The sequence below is a fragment of the Cyprinus carpio genome, chromosome A6 (assembly GCF_018340385.1).
Source record: "Cyprinus carpio isolate SPL01 chromosome A6, ASM1834038v1, whole genome shotgun sequence".
Lineage (NCBI taxonomy): Eukaryota > Metazoa > Chordata > Actinopteri > Cypriniformes > Cyprinidae > Cyprinus > Cyprinus carpio.
In genome coordinates, this window is record NC_056577.1 from 3,939,326 (window position 1) to 3,958,708 (window position 19,383).

General features: G+C 37.7%; 1 protein-coding gene across 1 annotated transcript in view; it reads left to right on the forward strand.

Moving 5' to 3' along the window:
• The first annotated feature begins 1,134 nt into the window (after nt 1–1,134).
• The window catches only part of LOC109080458 (plexin-A1-like), a 123,970-nt gene continuing 105,721 nt past the window's right edge, over nt 1,135–19,383 (forward strand). Inside the window, exon 1 of the mRNA XM_042759170.1 lies at nt 1,135–1,286. The gene's annotated coding sequence lies outside the window, so the exon portion shown is untranslated. The remainder of the gene's footprint in view (nt 1,287–19,383) is intronic.

The following is a 19,383-nucleotide window of genomic DNA, read 5'->3' on the forward strand; positions in this document are numbered from 1 at the left end:
TGTATTGTGTGTGTGTGTGTGTGTGTGTGTGTGTTTTAATAGCTTGTCTAATCTCATCCCAGCAGGGTTGCCAATCCTTGCCATGTGGCTGTGCCTCTAACAGGATTCAGAAGAACAGAGGGTCAACAATTTATTGGGTGATGACCAGTCAGTGAGTGCATGTGCTGAGGTAAATTATAGTACAGAATAACTTCTTGTTGCAGTTATGTTAAACTTGTTGTCAAGTGACCTAAATAAATAAATTCACGCAGTATATTAATGTTGTTTTATTACATGATTATCCAATATGAGCACAATTAACAGAGCCAGATGCTGTCCAGATCTGTCCTGTAAACTAAGACATGTCATCAAATGATTTCCTTTTCCAGGCTAGTACAAACACTTGGATGTGGTTTGGCGAGAGTTTTTTTTTTAGAGACATGAAAGAAAGACATTAATCATATGAAATGCAATATCAAAGTATCTATGAAGATCTGGCTTTGTTGCAGCTCTAGCCTTTTGTAGTATAATGATTTGTTTGTTCTGTGTGAATTATTTATATTGACAAATACTTATATTTACATGTTTGCTTGCATTCACACAGTGTTTGAGTCTGTGGAGTTGGCGTGTGTGCGTGAGCGTAAGTGATGTCGCCACCAGCGGATCAATCGAGTCTGTGGCCTGAGAGAGCTTTTGTTCTGTTTTCAAGTAATCACATGCTCGCACAAATACACCAGTCTGTACTTAACTCCATCACATTATCGCTATAGGGATCATTTCACAGATGTTTTATGCACAAGTGAGTTTCCTGTGGTTTTATGCCACTTATAATACAAAGGGATCAGTTTGATTGCTGCTCTGTAAATACTTTTTGTCTAAAATCTGTAATTGAAAACAAAAATGCTAAGCTTCTGAATTTTTGAGAAATGCAACATAGCAATTGTAATATATTGTGTTTGTTTGTTTATTGTGTAATTGTATGTTGTGCTACATTGTGTTGTGTTTAATGTCGGGATCAATTCTCTACAACAATTTTCTCCAAACTGCAAACAGCTTCACAAGAAGGTTTACATTGTCGTGGCTTTACACGCCGCCAGGCGGCGCTCTAGAGCAGCGTCCGGGCGCGCCTCGCACCTCGCGCGTGATTGTTCGTTTCCAGCGCAGCCAGTCCTCGCGCTGCTTAAACCGAAGCTGCTCGCGTTCGCAACGCCGACACGCATTCCACTCGCGCCACGGAACGGAATATTTAGGCGAGTTTGGGAATTTAACTATGACTAGGACATGCCATCCAAGGATCATTCAAACGTGTAAGTGCCATAAACGAATTACATGAACGTTCTACGTTAACATGGTTAGAAATGTGAGTAGAAATCTCGTGTAGTGTGTAATTTAAGCACTGCTGTGGTGTTCAAGTGTGGAAAGCAGCGTTGGGCTCCGAGTACCACGGATCTTTCCGTACGAAACTTTAAGAACCCGGCGTTTGGATTTTGAGTATTGGTCGCATTTAGAGACTTTTATAAACACTTAAATCTCAGGATTGCTGGAATCTGGTAAGTTAGCTGGGAAATGCGTTTTCACCCAGTCCTTTTACAAGAGCGTAACCTGGAATGAAAGACCGGGAATTTATTACCGATTACATTTCCTTGAGCGCTCGGCTGAATGGCAGCGTTATAATGTATCGGTTTGGTCTACTTGATCCGGGTTGTATACTTTCCAAACACGTTGTTTAGTTAAACAAAGTCGGGTCGTGGTTGACTGCGTTGTCAAAGCATTTCGATTCCAGAGAAGAACAACAGCAAGCGGCATGGTGAGGGATTGTTCTGGTAGGGTTAGGTCAAAGTTACTGAGAACGATAAGAAACTGTCTTTTCATTGGCGTTTTGAGCAATTCGCATGCAAATAGACGTTTCAGGAATGGTGTGTTTGTAACACTCCGATTTGAAATTCGTCTCGGAACCATGTGTTGTTAAAGGGGCTATTTTTAAACTAATGTTACCCCTCCTGTTTCAACCATCCAGCTCTCTAAAAGGCACCCTCATCTGAGAGGACCACATGTTGCTTTTTGTCAAAATCGATAGGCTCTAATTGATTTATAAATTATTAGTCAGGTGTGTAATGTTAAAAGGGCGTTAACAGCAGAACGGTTTATGGAAGCGGTGCATCTGAAGGTTCTGTCTGTCCGTGGGTGTGTATAAGCGCCTACATAGGCTACTATTCATTTTCTTGGTCTTCAATGGATCTGCATGTATGTAATCCTGTGCGGAGCATGAAAAGCATATATAAACCATTTGCTAGAAGTTGACAGACGTGTTCTGCCCCTGCATGACCATTGAGCTCGCGCAGGCTTTTTAATGATCGTGGACTGGTGGGTTTTGGTTACTGATGGTTCTTGAGGGTTTTAGAAATAGACCCTAGTAAAACGATTGGTCTCGACATCTCAGACGACTATTCATGGTCCCTGTCTTTCCCATTGTTATCACGACGTGACGGTTAGGAGCGTGACGGACATTCAGATGGAAATTGGGAATGTTTCATCAGGCGTGATGGAATCGTTTGTTTGGACTCCTAACACAAACCTAACGGGGGTAATCTCACGGTTTGGCAATGAAAAACGACTTCGGGCCCTGTGGGTCAGCGAGTTAAAGCCATCTCCCTCTTTTGGATGTGTATAAATATAATTCACGTCACGTTAACCAAACCACTGATGGGTTAAGTTGACTTTATTACTTCACTATTAGAGTCCTGGATCCTTGTAAGTGTGTCAAACAATTTCGATTCGTCAAAGGTTTAACAAAGACTTTTAAGCTTGCTAGAATTTCGATTCGTTAAATGTTTAATAAGGACTTTTTAAACGTACTATCACGTTGAAACCCTGTTTGTTAGCATTAATCACAAAACTAGCTAGAGTTTGAGGTCTCTTAGACCCCACAAAGGCTAGAATACGAACCTGATGTAGCGTCGAGCAAACTTTACCTCAGAATTAAGACCTGTACGTGACCCTACGAAGTGTGTTTTTACTGTGAAAAATCCTCGCGCCGGGAGCGTTGGCGATGTGTGGAGTTTGGAACTGGCCCGCGTGCTGCTGTAGGATGTGCGCATGCGCGCAGGCTTCCCCTCCTCTGGCGCTACTGGTTTTTCTCTGACCAACAGCAAAACTAATGACAAAGATTAGCTCCTTTACCAAAATAATTTATCTCGGCAAGACAAAACTGATTGGAAATAAATTGCACGAACGGGGAAATAATTACTGAGCGAAAGATACAAGCGCTGCACTAAATTGGGCACAAAGGGAGAGAATTAGGCTATTGTTTTTGTTATAGATTATTATGAGTGGAGATGTAAGTGAATTTGGAGAAATTAAAGATTAATAACCGTGCATGGACGAGAGATGAAAATCTTGGCAAAATTGCTGCTATAATAGGTGTTACAGTTTACTGTACTATGGTGGTACATATAATAATAGATTTGACATACCATGGTACTGAACAATTATCCATGGTATGTGCATGGATAATACAGCCCTGTTGAAAAAGGCAGCATATGCTGGTTAGGTATGTTTTGAAGCTGGGATGCTGGTTTATGATGGTCCTTTGCTGGTTTAAGTTGGTCATGTGCTGGTCCTAAACTGGTCCGACCAGCTAAGGACCAGCTTAAACAAGCTCAAACCAGCATCTCAGCTTCAAAACATACCTAACCAGCATATGCTGTTTTTTTTTCAACAGGGAGAGCTACTTGTCGAAAGACTCATGGCTGTACCATAGCATTTTTGGTTTGTTAGTGGCTGGTGTTTAACTAGGAGAGTTGCCTCTTTGTATATTTTGTGCTCTTTTTGTGTTGTCATCGTCCCAGGCTGCAGCATGAGAGCTCATAATTGTGGCCCATAGCTCACCCTCTGTTTGACTTCTATTTATAATCTCTCTGCCATTCTCTCTCTGTCCCTCACTCTGTACTGGGTAAACGCTTCTGTGCCGCCTTGCCAATCCATAACGCAAGGGTTTCAAGCCCCATAACCAGACTGAAAGAAGTCTGTAGGGCTCCTTATGATCTATTGGTCTCTTATATGCTCTATCATAAGTTGTGATAGTGAGTTATGAAAATATGGTCTCTGATCAGAAGATGTGACTCCAGAGACATATCACGGCTCTCAAGCAAATCAAAGTGAACTATAGCCGTTAAATTACAGGCCATGGACACCATTATGAGCTCTACACAGCAACAAACAGATTAACCAGTTAGTGAAGTAGAAGTGTTGATGTTTTTCTAGCTGCATTTTTATAATTAGCATGTTGTGATTTAGCTGTTAACCTGGTAAAACCAACTCAGAAAATTCTAAATGCAGCAGGACGACTACTTCCTCCTCTTTTTAAAAAAAAAAAAAAAAAAAAAACTGATTTTACATGCTTGTAAGGTGACCTGTTTTTCCTTTTTCCTCATTCATATTCTATTCTCTCTCTCTCTCTCTCTCTCTCTCTCTCTCTCTCTCTTTCTCTCTCTGTCTCTCATTTTCCTACTTGTCCTAAGGCCAGTGGTGATATTAAAAAGCATTTAAAAGGCCTGGCTGTTACTCTGTTTGTTAAAGAGCAAACAGCGAGAGGTCGTCTTCACACACACACACACCGCTAACTCTTTCCAACCTTCAGACAGTTACTGCACAGTTTGACCTGCCATGACATCACATGACACGTTCAGTTTCATCCATATTAGTGATATACCGATAAATTGGATGATATTTACCCGTTTCTAGACCATCAACATTGGCTGATAACTTTACCCACTTGGCTTTACCCACTAGACTTGTTAATGGATAATGGCCAATTTTGGTTTTCAAATAGTTTAGTGAATTTTGAGTGTATGCATGTTTATCCAGTTGCAATAATTTGTATTTGTGGCTTACATCACATAGGCCTATTGCCTTTTAATTTGACATTGGCCACCTCATTCTCTAGTATTTATCAAACCATATTGGTTGACCACTAGTCAACACACCATACTGGAAACTAATATCATGCTTCAGAATGCAGAAATGCTCCTCAAACTTCATTCAAGACTCTCAGTATGACAGCTGTCATAACAAACATTCATTTTGACCATTGCAGTTTAGCATTTGGTATTTTTTTGTATATTAATCATACCTTTTATATTCTGTTGATATGTGGCCTTTCATTTGAGGTGCATTAGTGTTACTTTTTAAAGAGCTTTAAATCAAGAATGTCACAGTGCTGAAGTTCGGTAGTCATGACCAAATCTGATCCAGAGCAAGAAAAGCAAGTTTCTTTAGTTTGAAAATTGTATCACTTCGGTAAAACTCAGCAACGGAGACTGGCTTTCCGTGGGATGTGCTTTTTCTTTGGATGGCATGTGAACACTTTGAGTTGGCAGTTATACATTATTAATGTCCAGCTTTTTCCGGTTTTATTTTCATCAGCTAGACTTTTAACTTTTTCAAAGGGCATCCATTCTCTCTCTCTCTCTCTCTCTCTCTCTCTCTCTCTCTCTCTCTCTCTCTCTCTCTCTCTCTCTCTCCTGTGTGACATCTGTTATGTAGGATGAGTTGTTTCTCAGGAATGGCCGACAATTGCTGTGGTTACACCCTGCAAGCAAACCATTTTCCTGATTATACTTGAATGTATATAGATTCTCTCTCTCTCTCTCACATTCCATTGAATTGTATTTACTTGATTGTGTATTTCATGGAACTGGTCCGACAGTTATGTTGCTGTGCATATCGCGCCTCCCATGGCCGAATCTCAACTGGTATTACACGACACCTTGCAGGCCGCTGGCTAGTAATGGACGCTAATGTAGTTAATTAAGTGCGTTGCCTCTGCACGCTATAACATTTTTTTAATGACTCTCATCGCCCTTATTTCTTCTCATTCTTTTGATGCGTTGTAGGTCACCTTTTTGGATATTTTTACCTCAATTTTTACTAACACAGTGCACAACGGCGATTTGTATTTGCAGTGCTGTCGACTTAAAAGTTGCACAGCTAATCGTAGAGTAGGTGCGTCAGTGTCGAGATCATCCTCCTGTAATTCTGTTCTTGCACAATCTCATGCTATCCGAGAGTTGATCCTTAAAGTCCGTGTAAAGCAATATTAAATGTGGCTCCAGTGTATTATCGAGGTACGGTTTCAATCCCGCTCAAAAAAAACCTGAGCACAAAAACTGTTTTAATGGCTTAACTCCACAATTCAGTGCTACATTGTTCACAGTATTTGTAACAAATACACAGTATTTTGTGTTTTCAGCAATACATTTCTAACATTTTTAATGTGTAATCTGAATTGTCTTTACACAGACTTTAACGATTTCAGAAGACTTGTATGATATGCATCATGTCAGTTTTGCACAGAAAAAGAAAAAAATAGTTTCAATAGTGGTTGGCGTGAAGTGGGAAGCAGCTCGGTGCCACTTTCCCACTGCTTCACCCTTTCATTTTTTTTTTGCAATTTCATTGGCTGATTGCTGCTGTCTTGCTTGTTGTTGATAGTGTGCACATCTGTAGCATCTGCGATCCTTGGCAAATGCAATGAGCTGGCTGCAATTTGGGGTTTTTGTTGCAGACTCATAGCTGAAGTGTGTGACTTCTTTGCCACTAAACGAGATCGCAAAATAATGCCTGTTTCAAACAAATAGCTAGTCTCACTCCAAACTCACGGCGTTGGTTGAGTCAGTGTTGCTCTGGCAGGCTGGATGGGTGTCTCAAACATATTGATGGTGGTGCCACAGTGTTTACACTTTTTCAGTGAAAACAAATCAAATGGTTTACTTGAAATTATCTCTATTAAGCTGAAAATTTGACACACTTCAGCTTTAAAACACGAAAGGACTTTTGTTGTATGGTGTTGGCTAGTCTTTACAGCTTCGTGTGAAGCACATGGTGTCTTGAACTAGTACCTTTTGCACTCAAGTGTGTTTGAACAGCACAAATGACATGAGTCTGTCCTGTCAGAGAATGAAGAGCGAGCAGAATCTGATCTTCATGATGTGAATCTGGAGCATAGCGTGGGCTCATGTTTGTGACGTAGTGATACGCTCTGTTGGACAGAAGTCAAAGTATTGTAGTGGAGTTTACTGTTGTGTGAGTCATGGAGATAGTATGTGATTCAGATAGGAAATGGTCATGCATCCATACGGCTGATGCTAAATGTTTTCTCTTTCTCTCTGTCAACTTGACTTTCTCCCATCACTCCCACTCGCTCTGCTTTTTCTCCCCTTTCCTCTGGTTGTTATTCTCTCCGCTTCTCGCATTGCTCATCTCCTGTGTTTTTTTTGTGTCAGTTTTTTGTTGTTTTTGTTGTATGTGTGTGTTGTAGACCCAAACTGAGATTTGTTTTCCTTGTGAATGCAGTCAGTGGCTAAAGCAGCAATCAGGAGGACTGGCTTCTCCCAGAGTTTTTCTTCTTTACTCTGTATTTTCCGATTGTTTTTACAGTGCATTGCTTTTAAGTGCCGATTTTTCTAGATCAGGGGTTCCCAACCACATTTCTGGAGATCTCATAGATCTTACAGATCTTAGCTTATTCGCCTTATTCTTATGTGTGGAAAAAGCATTATTTTATGGGGGTAATTTTGGCAATAGTCAGTGAAAAACTGAGATGCATTAGCTCAGATCAATGAGGCATGTGATCAGTCAGTTTCAAAACCTGTGCTAATTGAAAGAAAACAAGCTGACAAAAGACTGAATATAGAATTTGGCAATGATATTGAGACATTTACAATTGCAATTGTTTTATTGGTCATTTTAGACCAGAGACTCCAACAAGGTGGGGGAAAAAAAATCCTAAAAAAGTGCAAAAAATATCCATATTGATTTGGGAAGTTGTTATACCCTGTGAGCAAAGTCAGTGAATTTTACTCTGATGTGATAACATGAACTAGCATTTTTGGGAAAAAGACAATCCTCTCTTAATAAAACAACATGAATGTTAAAGATGCTTTTGATGTTCAGTGTAAATTCAGGGTCCTGAAGCAGAACCAGTTGAAAACCGCTGCACTTTCAGAATCACAGTCGCAGCTCTGTTCTCTGTGGTTTCACACAGCGCCACGGCATTGCATTCTCTGCATGTTGCACACACACATGCATGCATTCGCTCAAACACACATTTCTCTTCCGCCAGTATTGTGTGCTTTTCTCCTCCTGCAGTTTTAACCACACAGCCGTTTAAATAATTCAGCATCTTAAGCTCAGCTTGTAAATAATGCGAGCCCACATATTGCACTGCAGCGAACTGTTTAATTCAATACAACTCAGTGCGTTCATAATTTCAAAAAGCCTCTTTAATGCAAATGTTTCAGTTATAAATGACACATGTACACACACAGCAACACATAGTTTTAATTATAACGTGCTCCAGTGACAACTAATGAGATTTATTTCCTTCAGTGACTTATGGCGTTGCTCAAACAGTGTTCTTCCCATGAGCCAACGCGTCCGTGCTCTCTGCTCTGTGTTTGTCTTGCACTAAGTGGTTGTATATCTAGTGCTGTTTTATTACAGAGCTTGCACTATATTCAGATTCCCTTTTGTTTCTGCAATTAATTCAATCCCAACTGCTCTGCAGTAATTCACCCGCAAATGTAAATTCTGTCATCATTTAGTCATTCCCCATTTTGTTTTCTTTTTCCAAGAAATACAATAGGAGATTTTAGGCAGATTGTTTGAGCTTCTGTTATTCATACGAGGAAAGTTTGGAGCCAAGCTCCAAAAATGTCAAAAACACCATTACAGTAGTCCATATTATACTGTACAAGACGTTTTGTGCCTAAAACCTGAACTTGCATAAAATATTAACACAATTTCACTATTGCTGCCTTGCAAGCATGTTACAGTGAGACCTGAAAGGAGCACTCAGGGTTATATATGCATGCAAATTAAGGTTTGCATAAGGTTTTGTCTGTAGATTGTTCTAGTTGCGCTGTGTGTTTGTGTATGCGACGCTTTCTCTGTATTTGTTTATAGGTTAACTGTTAACGCTTTATATAGGCAACAGCTCCATGCACCATAGAAATAACATTCCTTATGGCAAATGCATGGAGAGATTTGATTCACAAGTGGTTTTAAGAGTTGGCATTTTACATTTACATTTATGCGTTTAGCAGATGCTTTTATCCAAAGCGACTCAATTTGTCAAAAATAATTGAGGGGAAAAAATTTAGTTAGAAGCATATTGCTAAACAAATGATGTGACTCTCTAGCCAACAAAAAAATACATCATCACACACATATTGGGTAAAATTAACTATGTGATCTCAGCACAGTGTTTTCAAGGATTGCCTTCTCTGTGAAGGATGCATGTGAATGATGCTGCCCTGAAATATGGTATAAATAAATATTCTGCCTAACTCTATGGCGTATGGCAGACTGATAAAGCTTTTAAACTCTGCCTCGGCACTGTTCTGGAACTGTGTGTTTGTGTGTGTATGTGAAGGCCAGAAGCTCTCACAGATTGCAGTATGACATTCATGCTTTTGCTTATAATCCTTCAGTGAGCGTATCAGTTATCAGGGAGGCTGCTGTGTGCGTTGATTGTGTAATCTGTAAATTCTAAACTGTGTTAATGTTGTCATTTCACACTTCACTGCACCTTTTAAGGAGCCTGTTTTCACATTACTAACATTCCAGCAGCATGAGATGAAGAAACAGCTGTTTGCGTGTTATTACAGCATATTGTTTTCATTTCAGATCATGGTTATGGTGTATAAAGATATAGTTTTTTTCGCTGGAAATTCAATTACAAAATGTTTGACACATTAATAACCATGGAATAAGGCCTACATTTGGATAACCCAAACAATTGCCTGCTTTATAAATGAAAGGCTGTGTATCGCATTTGATTAATTTCCTTTTTATTTGGAACTTGATAGACACAATTCAACAGGTAAGGTTAAGCAAATTAATAAGTCTGATATCAATGCAAAAATGGTGCAATGTGACGCATCAAGACTAGCCTAAATATCTGTAATGAAGCTGTCAAAACACTCACTTGTGGTCCATTTAAAAGTTACCCTCTTAAAAAATAAAGGTCTTATTGACTTACTTGAGTTACTTCTGTGGAAACTTTACATTCCACAAAAGGGTTTTTATAGTGTTAAAAGGTTCTTAATTATTAATGTCCGTCATGCCAAGAAAAAAAAAAGTTTTTTAAAGGGATAGTTCACCCAAAAATTTTAATAGTCCTTTACTTACCCTCAGGTGACCAAACATTTCTGTTTCAGTTCTATGGAAGTCAATGGCTACCATCAACTGTTTGGTTACCAACATTCTTCACACTGAGAAACAAACTCATACAAGTTTGGAACACTGAGGGTTAGTAAATGACAGATTTTTTTTTTTGGGTGAACTTTACCTTTAAGAACTGTTCTCTAAATGTTTTTCGGAAAACCCAAACTTCCTTTTTAAATCTTTTTTTTTTTTTTTTAAGAGTGTAGACTTTTTTTTTTAATGCATGCTATTGGCTTTTTACCTTTTTTTCGCCCAATATATATCATGCATTAAACTGAGCTCTCCACAGATTCACACATATCTACATCACATCATATACCGTCATGCCGTAGTGTTTCCATGGCACTGCTCAGCGATGTGTGAAACAGTGGAGTGTCCATCAGGAATGCGGTGTCACCCACATGAACACGCCGCCCCTGACCCCTTCAACAGCCCCGCATTCATCCATCTCTCTGCCTCTCATTCTCTCGCTCTCACTCTTTGTCTTCACTGCTTTTGTGTTTGCCAAAGGCCCAGAGAGTCACTGGTGATGAGGCAGCGGCACACTGTTTCCCGCGAGTGAAATGCAGCGGTGTTTTACTCTCGGGGTCGAATGTTAATCCCAAGCGAGCCGGTGATGCAAATGAACGCGGAGGTCGAACAACAACAACGATGTTAATTTGGGCTTAACCCGTTGAGCTGTATGAGTGGCTGTTCATCTTGTCAAAGAAGTTCATGGAAATTTGTTTGTTATTGTGGTTTTTGTAAGAAGTGGGATGTTGGTGGACAGCTGCTCATCGTATCCATTTTTGATGCACAGTTTTGGTTTAAACAGTTGGGCGAAGTTTTATTTTAAACGCTTTAATTATAGATTATATAGACATGGAGGACACATGTGTTGTGTAAAATGTGTATGTCTGTAACATTTTACATCCCACCTTTATTCTGATTGAAAACATCCATTAGGATTTCATTGGATGATTAAAAGGCTGTGATTATTAATAGTGTAAATGTTTCCCATCCACACAACCTTGGTTATGTCAGCAGAAAAGTTGATTCAGAAGTGCAGAAAGTAAAAAAAAAAAAAAAAAAAAAAAAGATTATGAACGCAAACTTCAGAGTGAAATGCACAGATTCATTAACAATAATACTAGAAACATTTAGCCTATTAAAAGAAGAAACATTAGTGGATTATTACATGGCAGTGTTTTTCAGGGATAGTTAATATAATTTAATTTAATTTTTATAATTTAATTTAAATTAGTTTCTTTTTTAATATTTAAAAATAAATTAAATTTTTATATTTAATTTTTAATATTTAATTTAATTAAAGGTGTAATTTAATGTTTGTGCAATTGTTGAATATAATAAAATTATTGCATTTAAATTTAAGTTATGCTACACATATATATACACTTTTTTTAAACTGCTCTAGACACGCAGGTCATGACAGTACTGCTCTCATGAAGTGGGTGTTGTAGAAATACATGATTACAGTGGAATTTGATTGGTCACGGTTGTGTTGTGTTCTTTTCTTCCCAATCACTGAGTCATCAAATATCATTCAGCATATTACACATAAAGAATGTGTGTTTTAGTGAATGAGTGATACAGGAAGATTTTCCACCTTGGTGTTTTCTCTCACTCTGGTCCTCGAGCGTTTCTCACGGCCGGGGAATGTCGTACAGCTGGTCGGATGATCTGATGTGGGATTGTCCACCTGGTTACTCCCTCTCGCGCCCTTCGGCTCTCATCGGACGGGTTTCTGGCTGGCGTTTGGCTGGGTTTGATTCTCCCGGGCTGCTTGGCTCGGCGAGTGGATGAACGAGTCGTGCCAGCCAGACGGAAACAAAGAAGCAGGCCAGATCTGTCTGTCATTGGCGGCTGCTCTACAAACACACAAACACACCCACAGAAACACGGCCATGTGGAGAGCTGGGAAACTCGTCTGGTGGGTGTTTCCACAGAGTGAGACAAGCTTATTATTGATTCTTCAGTTTGGTAGTAGTCAGACAGAATAATGTTTAGCTGTAGTGCTTAAAGATGATGTGCACATTTTTGGGCATCAGTATCTCCTGAAGAGTGAAACGTCGTTTTAATTTTTATAAACAGTTGATCTCTTTGTTTTTAATGTAGTGTGAATATGGAGGAAAAAACTACTCAGTATTATTCAAAGACTCAAGTTTAGACTCAAAAATATGCAATTTAATGCAGATGCTGATATTTATATGGACAAAAAGTGATGAAATTCTGATGCTTTTAATCTGAAGCAAGCAGATACTTACATAAAATACGTCTTAGTTAGATGGTATTAAATGCTTAGTTTGATCAAAACATATAATGCAATGCAATACAATGATGATTGAAAGATAAACAAATAAACGTTCCTTAGAAGCCTGATGATCATATTTGAGGCTCACAGATTTTTGTCTGGATAATAAAGTAAAATTAAACCGCTTTAGTCCAGTAAGCGTTTATATGAAATATTGCTTACTATATCAAAGTTATTATTACTCTGATAACACAAGGCATGGAGTAGATTGCGTGCAACAGGTTTTTCTGCAAAGTTTTGATCATGTCAATCATATAGAGGCCTTAGACGTTTGCATATCAAATATGATACAGCAGTTTTTATGGGGATAAATGTGCAATGAATTTTAAGTCTTTTTTGCAGTGCTTATGTAGCTGCACATCTCTTTTTCGCCGGGTTGTGCTAATGCAGTTTCTTTGTATTAGTTGCATAAGTTTTTATGATCGCAGGGTGCAGCCAATCACAGCACAGCCGGCTTGATTTCACCGCTGGAGGTTTCGATGAGAAATCAGCGTCTTGATTGCGCTGGCGTCACACAGATGATTGCAGGAGACACCGAGAGCGTCCTGTGCAAGCGTCATGCCGGGACGCTTTCCGTCTGTCTGTGCTTACGGAGGAAACTACAGCATAAATGTGTCTGATTTAATAATATCAGCACAGCAGAGAGGAAAAGATCCAAATCCTCAAAAGACATTCCGAAATGCACGACCAAGTGGAGAATTGTTAACCAAAAATATTATATGCATAATCCAATCAAATTCTGATGGATGAAATCAAGTTTGGCTCTGTTATTTCATATTATGGAGGTTAAATGAGCAGAGTGTCATTTCGTCGTGTTTGTGTGTGGTGTCAGATTTGAGTTGAGTTTGTTTGGTAGCACTAGAGCATTATTTGATTGTCGTCTCAGTGAGATCAGTGTCTGATATGGACAAATACAGTGTGTTTTGGAGACTAGTTAAGACATTTATGGAACTGAAGTTGATACTTGAGTATATGTTATACTGCCTAAATCAACATGTAGTGTCAAGTTATCATCTTGGAATTTTTTTTGTATTTTTAATCAAATTCTGTGTATCTGATCTCTTGGCAATGCGTTCTTGTGAAACAGATCTTGGCTTAAACCAAGGCTGGTTCATGATTAATGTTATTTATTTGTTTAATCACTCTAGCATTGTAAGCACATTGCATTGTTAAAAGATAAGTCTCATTGAAAGGAGTATCTTTTGCTCACCAAGGCTGCATTTGTTTGATCTAAAATACAGAAAATATTAAAATATTATTACAGTTTTAAACAGCTGTTTTATTTATGTGAATATCTTATTTAAAATATCATTTATTTCTGTGTTGCACAGCTATATTTTCAGCATCATTACTCCAGTCTTCAGTGTCACATGATCTTCAGAAATCATTCTAATATGCTGATTTGCTGCTCAAGAAACATTTCTGATTATTATCAATGTAGAAAACAGTTGTGCTGCCCAATATTTTTGTGGAAACTGTGATACATTTTATATTTCAGGATTCTGTGATTAATAGAAAGTTTAAAAGAACAGCATTTATTTGAAATAGAAATCTTTTGTAACATTTTAAACGTATTTACTGTCACTTTTGTTTGTTGTTTTAATGCATCCTTGCTGAATATAAGTATTAATTTCTTTGAAGTTTAATAATGACATATTATGAAAATACAGATAATACAGCTTTTATCAAATTATAAATTATATTTTTGGATAGTTGTATATAATGGGAAAAAAATATTGTTGCCTGAAATTGCTTTAATGTAGTTAGTGACCTTTTGTTAGTTTATGCGTAGCTCACTTTTTGTTTTGTTTGTTTGACTGTAGTTTAAATCGCATGACCTGTGGTTTGAAAAAATACAGTCCTCATGATTATATCTCTCATATCTTCAGTATATCCCCCAGCTCTGTGTGTTTGCACGTTACCTGTATCTTATGTAAATATTGAGATTTGAGAGGTTAGAACCACACACTGATGTCATGCATGCAAATACAAACCGCTCAAACTCTCAAGGTGAAAGTGTGTGTGTTCTAGCGGTGAAGAAGTCGAGCTGGTCTGTCCGGTTGAGTCACTGGTTAGAGGTTTCTCCGCTGGTTGGTTTATGACAGACGCTACAGTCTCAGAGCTGTGGGTTGAAGTTTGTTTGAAACCTCTTGGATCTGCGGGATACAGACGCTCGTTCTCATGGTCATGCTGCTATTGTAAACAGCACTGTTAGCATTGTTTGCTAAGTAAACCATCAGTAGTGCTTAGGATCGCTAATCTAAGCATGAAAATGTGTCATCCTACAAATTTGTATTCCAGTAATAAATAAAAATTGCATTATCCAAAATGCAGAAATGTTCCAGAAATGTACTTTTTGCATTGTCTCAAAGGGATAGTTCACCCCAAAATGAATTTGTCATTTCGTCACACTCATGTTGTTTCACAAAATCATGTTGACCAAAAAAGAAGATATTTTGAAGAATGTTTTGTAACTAAACTGGCCCCCATTGACTTGCATAGTATTTCTTTCCATACTATGGAAGTCAATATTTTTTTTAATAAAATGGTGTTGATTGAATTGCATAGTATTTCTTTCCATACTATGGAAGTCAATGGCTACCAGAAGCTACGCTATATCGAGTTCATTATCAAAGGCGATTCATCTTCAATAATGAGCTCGATATAGCGTAGCTTCTCAGTGAACTACGGCTCTGTGTATTAACTGCTGCTCCGTTTGAAAGCAGGTGATGGCGATTTACCGCTAATCATGGAACCGGCTTTACTGACGAGATGCACATGGTCATATTGTTCGATATATTGTCCAGCCCTACGTTCAACAGAAGAAAGAAACTCATACGGGTTTGAAACAACTTGAGGGTGAGTGAATGATGATCATTTTACTTTTTGGGTGCACTATCTTTTTAATGCTACAGTGCATTTTAATATGCGTTTGAAGCGTGTTCTTCAAGAGAACTGTGAGGAAATGTGTTCATAATAACAGCAATTTAATATCTTGTAAACTTCTCAATCTTCATTTTCCTCAATTAAAGTCATAAGTGTCTAATTGCGTGACATCACCTTTCCCTGAAGTTGCAATCAGCACTCTCTCTCTCTCTCTCTCTCTCTCTCTCTCTCTCTCTCTCTCTCTCTCTCTCTCTCTCTCTCTCTCTCTCTCTGTCTGTCTCTGTCTGTCTCTCTTTCTGTGTGCAGTGGCACAAATCTGCAATTCAGTTTGCAACAGTTTAATTTGTGTTTAAGATGCAAATGTAGCCTTTCTGATAATGAGAATGCTAAACAGAGAAAGGAGTCCAGAGTGCTCACACACTCATTCATTAGCTCACAGTGTCAGCACACACACACACACACACTTGTGCACGAAAATTAGATGCAAGACAGAATAGAATTATCTATCTGTAAAGGTTACAAAACGAGAGTAGAGGTGGCCAGAAAACAAATTGGATGGAAGATTTTACTCTTCGACTGTTTTAAAGACATTAATGCTGAGAGACAGACAAGAAACACAAACGAAAGAGACACATGAAACAAAATCTGAAATAAACAAATGTGTGTGTATTCCATTTTATATAAATAAAATATTTTAAATGCAATATAAATAATACAAAAAGTTATGAACAATTTAACTTTTTTTTTTATTTCAGTGTGTACTTAAAATACATACACAGTAAGTCGTTTAATCTAATTAAACTTAAAATCACAATTATGATTTATTTTTAAGGCTTTGTAAGCTAATAAAGTATAAACTACAGCACTGTTATTCTTTTTTATATATAGTTATATAGTATTAATAGTATAGTTAAAATTTTATATATACTGACATTTATTTTCTATGAGATTTTTATATCATTAAAAATATATTAAATAAAATATAAATAAAATATTAAAAATATATAAAAGTTATTCATTTTAAGTTTTGCCTTTTACATTTTAAGTGAATGCTTAAAACACATACAGTAAATCATTTAATCGCATTAAACTAGGAATCACACAATTATTTCTGACTTCCTTTAAGGCTTTGTAAGCTAATATTGCAGAAAAGTGTAAACTAGAGCACTATTCATTGTTCTTTTTTATAGTTATATAGATTTATAGTATAGTATACAGGCTTGTTTTATAGCAGATTAGGCATTGCACATGCACAGATTGCAGACTCCAGAGGTGTTCACCTGTTCCTCATGCATCTGATTTCATTTGGAGAGTACATGTAAAACACTGCTGCACCGGAAAAAAACAATCCATCCGTTTCTGAAATTCACTTAATTTTCTTGTTTGCATAACACCATGTGACTGGAATTTAAAGAGCACTGTTATCACAAACATGGCAGTGGATATGATGTAATAATGGCGATAGACGGGTGAGCGAGTGCAGCTTTGAGCCTGTTTTACTAGTTTGTCATTCATTCCCTCTGCGTGTCATGCATATGCATGCATGCAAATGTTCACGCGTGTGTTATGCACATCATGTAATGACTGTGAGATTGACTGCTCAGATGTCTGTCTCGTTCTGCTGTTGTGGAAGGTGATGACACTGTTTGATTTAAAGAATGTGCACAGTTTCATCTTGTTTTATCTCTCGCAGACACTCACAACTGTACTGTATCTTATGTTTCACTGACCGTGTGTTGCGGCCAAGTAGGAAACCGGAGAGACGGCAGGACAGACAGACAGTTCACATGTTGCTGCTTCACTCGGTTCCTCTCGTTTCCTCTGGAATCTTAACTGGCTGAACCCTCACAAGTCATCGGTGCAGGGGATTCTGGGTAATGGTCTCGTAATCCCAATAGCTAGGTGATGTAATGGAAGGGTTTTGGTCATCCTGGTCTGTTTTGAAGTAACTTGAGACAAAACGTTCTGGTTTTCTCTTTCATAGTCTCCAGTTTGGATGATTTTAATGAGAGAACATCTCTAAATGCTTTTGATTCACACTCCGAGACGAATCACTCTGCTGTGAAGGACTGGCACGAAGTCAAAATATTAAATAAAGGCTGAGGGATGTTCAACAAGCACGTTTTCATAGCATCATGTCTGTTGAGCAAAACAGTCAGAGGTTGAAGGTCGTAGTGCAACAGTCAAGGTCTGGAAGTAAAAATCCTGTTCGTTTTCTCCAAAGGGGGATTGATGTTTAATAGGTTTTATTGTAAGAGGTATTGTTTTGTAGTAAAATAGTAAACGTTTTGTGACCTGGTTAATCTCTACCAATCAGATAAATATGACATGCAAATCATGCCAAAAAATACTTAAGCCCTTTCCCCTACCATGAAGCACTGCAAATGACATAATAAAAGTCATATGCTCTCAAACTACTTCCGTTTTTTTATATCTATATATCTTGCAACACATGGAAGTATAATGTATAAATATATGAAAATAAAACCATTATAACTGATAAAATATGGAAAAATTAGTTACATTTTTTTCAATCCATTTTAATTCGATTCTCATCCGCAGTGCATCGTGGGATTGTAGCTCTTTCCCTCATTAAAGCCTTTAAATTCACAGTTTTATAAATTTGTCTGATTTTCAATTTTTTTTTTTTTTTTTTTTGCTTTGCAGAATCTGTAATGTTGTGACTCATGTTGTGGCTTCTTTTTTTTTTCTTGCTTTGCAGAATCTGTAATTTTTTTTAATCCTTATGTAAATTTTACTTTACATTTTTACATTTTTTTTTTTCTTGCATTTTTACATGCAATCACAGAATGTTGCTATTTTGTTGATACAGTGTTTTCTTTGGTTGCTAGGGTGTTTTGAGTGGTTGCTGGGTGGTTTCTATCTTATTCAAAGATTGTTAGATCAGATAATGGGATCATATAATGGTTTTATGGTTGAATATGAATGGTGATTTTTATTATAAATGTGTGGTAGATGTCATGAGTGCAATGAACTGTACAGGTTTCAGGAAGCTCAAAGCTGCATGCAGGGGCAGGGCTGGAGATCAGGGTGTGTGATGGGGGATTTTACTCCTCCATGTTGGGTAAAGAGGGTTAAACGATGGGGGAAATGTAAACAACATCTGTTTAGCCCCCTGACTTCAGTTTCTGACAAAATACTGGTAACTACCAGTAACACTACAGTAAAACAGTGTCACATGCTTTAGATTCTAAAACTACTTTCATTGTTTGAAGAAGTTTGTTTTAATTTATCGTTTTACAGTAGTAACTGTGGTATTTTGGGGTATTATTGTGTAAATGTTATGCATACAGATAGTAAATGTTGGATGTGCATGGATATATTCACACCCCTCCAAACACAGAACACTGTTTCTTCAGTGACGTATCTGTGCACTGCTGGATAAACACGTGTGTTCAGTTTTGCATGCGGTTTGTTTGTCTTCAGCTTATTTACTGTTTAATTAGAGGGATAATGAGCTGTGAAATGACCGTGCCATCGCTGACTGGCCACTTCCTGTGCACTCGTGTTTTCCTTCCTGTCCTGTTAAAAATTTCAGTTTGAAACTTCGAATATCAGAACTGTCAGTATTCAAGCTGTTGAAAGTGAACAATCACCCAAATATTATATACTAGAAACATATTAAATAGTGTAAAGCAGCGATTAAAATTTAAAGCAGAAAGTGCCTTCCAGTTCAACTTGTCTTTGAATAAACCTTGTGTAAAAGTTTCTTTTGGCATTTTAAAATTAGTCAATATTGCTGTAGCTAAACAGTTGATGAAGAAACATTTTTCACTCGGAAATTGAAAGTAAATTTCACAAACAAACAGCAAAGAATGCATTGGATTTGAATTTGATTATTTTTGAGTTTTTTAAGTGGAATAATTTTTTTAGTTTATTTATGGTGGAAAATAGTATTTTTAGAGTTTTTAAAGTGTTGTAGGTCTTGTTGAGTTGTTTGATTGAGTATCTGTAATGCA